Here is a 7,155-nt window from a genome sequence, read left to right on the forward strand (position 1 = left end):
TCTTAAAGATGTCACTGAGAAGAAGGGTTAGGGCAATGTCTAAATCAAATAATTCAATGGTTTCGGGCGACATTGCGTAGTCAAGCTTTAAATTTGATGTTAGGAAATGATAAAAAGGAAATGAAAAAGGACAGTAGGTGCTCACTTAAATGATAAATAATAAAAAAATGAGCTGACCAGCTCTCAGACTGAGAGAGGGTACAATATGCCGATAGGTACAACAACAATAGAGCAACAATATTTGTCAGGATCATGTCTAGTCCTCTTTTGTCCTGATTACATGCCATTTAGAGTTTTAATTTATGAGTCTAGTGGTTAGCAGAATGATTTAGTGGCAACCAAAACTAACCTACATACCATTAAAATATCTTTTAAGTAACAGTTTAGTTGACACTAAATACTATCTTTGTGTAAACAGGCCATAATAGTTTGAACTGGCCGGAAGCGATGAATAACGCAGTTGTTCTTTTTTGGTTGACAATGACAATTTTGTGTGCACAATATTCTGGAAGGCCTATCTACATTTTTTATTAAATTAATATCTTAATATAATTATTTTGCAACAGATACATTGTGTGTGACTTTTAAAGATATCTAATATAAATTGACTTTACTCACTAGTAGGACTGGTAAAATGTATGACCGAGCCAAATAATATTTAGGTAACCACTTTCTGGAAGATTGTCCAAGACTGTAATTTATAGTGAGAATATTAATAGTTAATAAGAATGACTAATTTTTAATAGTGGGCAGCAATTGGAGAAATGAGTTTTAGGCCTTGTATCAAGTGAGGAACTATTTATATTATTTTTGATATATTATTATGATATCTTATTATATTGATGAGTTTAACCTTCAAAGGTTAAAAGAAAATTTATTCCAATAAAAATTTATACTATCACTTGAGATCAGTCAATCAATCAATCAATCAGTTATCTGGAAGTTACAGGTAAATAAAAATTATTTTTTATAAAGTTTATATACAACACATTTAATTAGATGGCCTTTAAATTAGGATTTAAAAAAGATTTTTTTTTTAAAGACAAAGTGAGAATTAAATAAATTCATAAAAATTTTAAATTCCCTTTATAAAAATGAGGTAGATACCCATTAAGACATAATATTTATTTTGAAGTACCAATCCTTATTTGGAGTAAACAATCGAAGCTGATCAGGACAAGCGCACAGTGCAACCATTATTAGAGCCGTTTCAGACACGGCGTGTGTCGGTTTAAAATGCTCGGTTGTTGAGGTGTATGGAGCTCCATAATGGTATTCACACGAAACTACGCCGTTCTGAAATGCCCCGCCTGAAATGGCTATTACTCTACCAGTAAGCACCACTTGCGATCATATGGTACTTAAAAATTATAAACTCACAGTGAGTAAAATACATAGTTTGGAATTCCACTGCTGCAAGAGTCTTTTACAATATATTGTAAAAGAATAATGTAATTATAAATATATTTACGGTTTGTGAATCAAACAAAACAATGGTGGATTCTTTAAAATATTACATCTACATGGTTGTGTATTATGCATTTGTAAAAAATTCTGATACAAGGTAAGTACATATTTTGATAAACTTGTTGAATTCTGCCTCACAATACGCAAAAAAATATAAATAGCTCTTCGTTTCAACTTAATTAATACACAAAACAACTGTTTACGTTGGGAGAGATGGTGAAAGATGCATTAAACTTCCATTTTTCTAAATCAAAATTAAGGACGAAGATTAGGAAATACAGATAAATTATTAAAATAACCCTAACTAACAAGCTATAAACCTATTTTGTACATGTATACTTAAACACCCGACTTAAATAGTTGTCTCCATTGAATATTTAAGTTGAAATCAAGTATTGTTTTTTTAACAAGCCTTTATATAAAACGGAATCTGAAGACTTTACCCATATTTTACTTACTGAACCAGCTAATGGCAGTTTTTATTTTGAATGAATACGCACATTTTTCAATATGACCAAATCTCTTGTTGGTCTATACGAAACACATATTATAATATTATCCTATCATTGTTACGGTTCTTTATATATTTAAACAAAATATAAATTATGTGGAACATTGTAATAAGAACTTGTAAATTACATAAAAATAATGAATGTATGAATGTGTACATTTAAAAAGTAAATGATTGAAAAATAAGTAATCAATTAAGTTAACCAATGTATTATATGTTATAACAATAAGGTTAGTTCAATATGTTGCATGGTACCTACTAAATGCTTTGTATCTAGTTAATGGAATTAAAGAACATTAAAATCAACTGAAGATAATTAATTAATTATTATGATATATAAGAATCAATGAGATATAAGTTCATTGGTAAATATAAGAATTTATGTATGTCAGAAATAATTACAGATATATATCAATAATTATATAGACACCTAGACATTGGATTATATGCGATAAAAAATGCCAAAATATGCAACAACATGTGCGTGAAAATATTAATATGTTCCCATGGCCGCAATGTACTGACTTAAAGTACTGGCTGAAATATTTCTTAAAAATATGAATAAGCGAATATACATCCAATGTCTACGATAAAAAAATGAGGTTGGAATATTTCGAAAATTCTCCTTTTTGACATTGTCACAATTCAATAATTAGCGCCATTTTGGATTCTTAACATTTGAATGGTTCCCGATGAACAACGATTCATTGCCAGTTTCACTTTTTATTTGTGATCACCCGTGGAGCATAAAAGTTATGCTGCAAAGTAAAAAAATGTATCTTCTCCTTGATGTCTTTCATGTTGTAAGTTCATTACAGGAACATAACCACATACATATATCAAAATGTATTTTATCCTTGATGTCTTTCATGTTGTAAGTTCATAACAGGAACATAACAACATACATATAAGTATATCATAATGTATCTTCTCATTGATGTCTTTCATGTTGTAAGTTCATAGCAGTAACTTAACCACATACATATAAGTATATCAAAATGTATCCTATCCTTGATGTCTTTCATGTTGTAAGATCATTACAGGAACATAACCACATTCATATAAGTATGTGTATCTAATCCTTGATGTCTTTCATGTTGTAAGTTCATAACAGGAACACAACCACATACATATAAGTACAAATATCAAAAATGTATCTTAACCTTGATGTTTTTCATGTTGTAATTTCATAAAAGGAACATACTACATACATATAAGTACGTGTATCTTATTCTTGATGTCTTTCATGTTGTAAGTTAATAACAGGAACATAACCACATACATATAAGTACATATATAAAAATGTATCTTATCCTTGATGTCTTTCATGTTGTAAGTTCATAACAGGAACACAACCACATACATATAAGTACATATATCAAAAATGTATCTTATCCTTGATGTCTTTCATGTTGTAAGTTAATAACAGGAACATAACCACATACATATAAGTACATATATAAAAATGTATCTTATCCTTGATGTCTTTCATGTTGTAAGTTCATAACAGGAACACAACCACATACATATAAGTACATATATCAAAAATGTATCTTATCCTTGATGTCTTTCATGTTGTAATTTCATAACACGAACATAACCACATACATATAAGTACGTGTATCTTATTCTTGATGTCTTTCATGTTGTAAGTTAATAACAGGAACATAACCACATACATATAAGTACATATATAAAAATGTATCTTATCCTTGATGTCTTTCATGTTGTAAGTTCATAACAGGAACACAACCACATACATATAAGTACATATATCAAAAATGTATCTTATCCTTGATGTCTTTCATGTTGTAATTTCATAACACGAACATAACCACATACATATAAGTACGTGTATCTTATTCTTGATGTCTTTCATGTTGTAAGTTCATAACAGGAACATAACCACATAGGTACATAAGTACATATATCAAAATGTATCTTATCCTTGATGTCTTTCACGTTGTAAGTTCATAACAGGAACATAACCACATACATATAAGTACATATATCAAAATGTATCTTATCCTTGATGTCTTTCATGTTGTAAGTTCATAACAGGAACATAACCACATACATATAAGTACATATATCAAAATGTATCTTATCCTTGATGTCTTTCATGTTGTAAGTTCATAACAAGAATATAACCACATACATATATCAAAATGTATCTTATCTTTTATGTCTTTTATGTTGTAAGTTTATAACAGGAATTTAACCACATACATATAAGTACATGTGTCAAAATGTATCTTATCTTTGAAGTCTTTCATGTTGTAATTTCATAACAGGAACTTAACCACATGCGTATAAGTATTTCAAAATGTATCTTATCCTTGATATCTTTCATGTTGTAATTTCATAACAGGAACATAACCACATACATATAAGTACATATGTCAAAATGAGCTTAAGAACAGTGAAATTTTAAGATTTTATCTTTGGGAGATTCAGTCTGATTTTAAATGACTTTAAAATTAATATATTGTGTGAAACACATAAGTTTATTTTTTCTAATAAATATGTGTATCTCTTTAATCACATAATTTTAACAAAACATTTTCTTCAGTAGTTTTACAAAACTTAGCATAATGTATTATAAATAAATTATTCACATATGCCGTCAAACTTGGTTATAACGATCACTGCTATAGCGATTACAAAACAATATTTTAGGGCGATGCACTACGTCGTGTAATATTTTAAATTGAGCCGCTATCAATAACAACCCTTACGTAGATGGCGATAAGGTTTAAATTCCCGCTTAACACCATCCGCCTGTTTTGATTTATGCAAGAAAAAAACATGGCCAAAAAGTGCCTTTTATTTTATTTTGTGGATGTTCAGGCATAAATATTTTTTTTTTCTATCATATTATAAATACCTTAATTTGCCACATTATACAATAAAATCATGACCGAAAATGGGTTCGTAAGTAGGAGATTTTGAACTTTAAAACAGTTTTCATAGGCCTAATACATTATTTTTTCTGGGCTTATAAAAAGACTTATTTAAAAAATACTCAATTATTTCAAAGGCCAAGATGTATTCTACTCGCAGTATTTAATTAAAGCATCTGAAACATTTCTAGGCAACCAAATTTTCAAACCAAAAACACATGATTTTGCATTACTACGTATGGCATCGCCTTAATTCAGCATTATCTTCATATGACTGTTATAACGAGGTCTATTCACTCCTATACCGAGCAAATAATTTTGTCAACACAATTTCTGAATACATGAATGGGTCATTTTAACCAATTTTGACTGTATATACAATCAAATAGTAATACTGGGGTAGTTCAAAAGTGCACCCATTTTGATTGTATATACAATCAAATAGTAATACTGGGGTAGTTCAATAGTGCACCCATTTTGATTGACATAGTTTGAGTCCTCCAGCAGGTACCGGTTTACTTTCATAACACAAGTTACTTGTGCATGGTGAGATCGCATTTAGTATATTATTTTATTATCAAGTGTAGGAGCATAGGAAACAACAAGTCACTTTTAATGTAATTTTGTAAAATTTCATCAAATTGTGCTTCATACACATTCATGCATTGTCTCGTATATACTCTTCTGTTATTATGGCTCTCTGAATTCTTGATTGGACGTCCAGGACTTCTTTTACCATTCACTTTCGCTTCATATATTCTCCTGGCGCTCCCGTCTCTTTTCCATTCACCCTAAAAAGGATTTGTGTGCGCATTATATTTATTTATTTCGGTTTTAGAAATTTGTTTGTTTTCAAAATGATTGCTTCTCAGTGAAGAGAGGTATAAATGGGTAGGACACAATATCAGAATGAGTTTTTAAGAGGTACTTAAATACTGAAATGAGGGGGGTATTATGCTTCACATAATAATAAATAAAATTAAAAATTCCTGCCCCCACCAAACCCTCCCCTCCCCCCGTCCCCCTGCACCTCTTCCACCTCAATCCCGTCACCACCCCTATCTCCACTCATCCCAACTCTCCTTCAATGCCCCCCCTCTTAGGAGCAGTTGGGACTCTTGCACGGTATTCACATAATAATTTTTTTTTAAATCCTTTCTCAAACCCCCCCTCCCTTTGCACCACTTCCACCTCACCCCTTCGAGCCCCCTGTCTACACACATCCCAACTCTCTTTCAACGCTCCCCTCCTTAGGAGAAGTTGGGACTCTTGCGCGATGTCCACCCAATAATAATAATAATATATATATATTGACTGCCGTAATATAATACCATATTATGAATACGAACCAAATTCATTTTTAGAAAACGAATTTTATAAAATATATTATGATAAAACTATACTAACAGACCGAACGATTAGACATAATAGACCCGATATAGTTTAACATGACAAAATTAAAAAAATAACTTATATCATTGATGTCGCTATTCCGAATTCCTGTAATATTCAAAAATCTGTTAATGAAAAAATAAGAAAATACACAGATTTAGGAAATGGATAAAAAGAATTTGGCATTTGGCACCATCCGTTATTTCGGCTACTGGCATTATACCTAGCTCTCTCATTAAAATTTTAGGCGTATTAGATCTATCAAAAAGTTTATATATAAAAATGCAAAAATCAGTCATTTTAAATACATGTAGGATAACGAAAGATTTTTTAAATATTTATGTTGCAGGATCAGTAGGATTTATAGGCCCTGTTAGGAGTTCAACCGAGCCGAACCCTCTGATATGAAAATATCTGGAGTCGGTGAATTATTTTCCCATTTGATCTCTGGTGAGTTGACGTGTTGTTCTTGTATTGTTTTGTATTTATTTTGCTTATATAATGCACTTGCATAATGTTGATTGACTAGATGATAATTTGTGGAAAAGTGTGTGGAAGTCTTTAGTTTTTCGTATGGGGAAGATTTAACCCGGACATAAAATCGGAAAATATAAATATATATATTTTAAATACCCCTCCCCTTAATTCCATCCCCTTTATAACCAGCCTCCCTCACCCCCAGTAAACCCCATCCCATGTAATAGGTATAGATAAGCCGCTGTGGATCTGTAATTGCAGTGTTGAATTGTGCTCACCCACATATTTGTACACAGCATTTAATTTAACAAAATTATTTGAATTAGTTCTTAAGACCATATTAAAATACATTTTTAATATTATTTAAAAATATATTTGTTCTTGAGATGTTTATGTGTGTAGGTA

The sequence above is a fragment of the Hesperophylax consimilis genome, chromosome 23 (genome assembly GCF_061612785.1).
Source record: "Hesperophylax consimilis isolate HC1 chromosome 23, BYU_Hcon_1.0, whole genome shotgun sequence".
Lineage (NCBI taxonomy): Eukaryota > Metazoa > Arthropoda > Insecta > Trichoptera > Limnephilidae > Hesperophylax > Hesperophylax consimilis.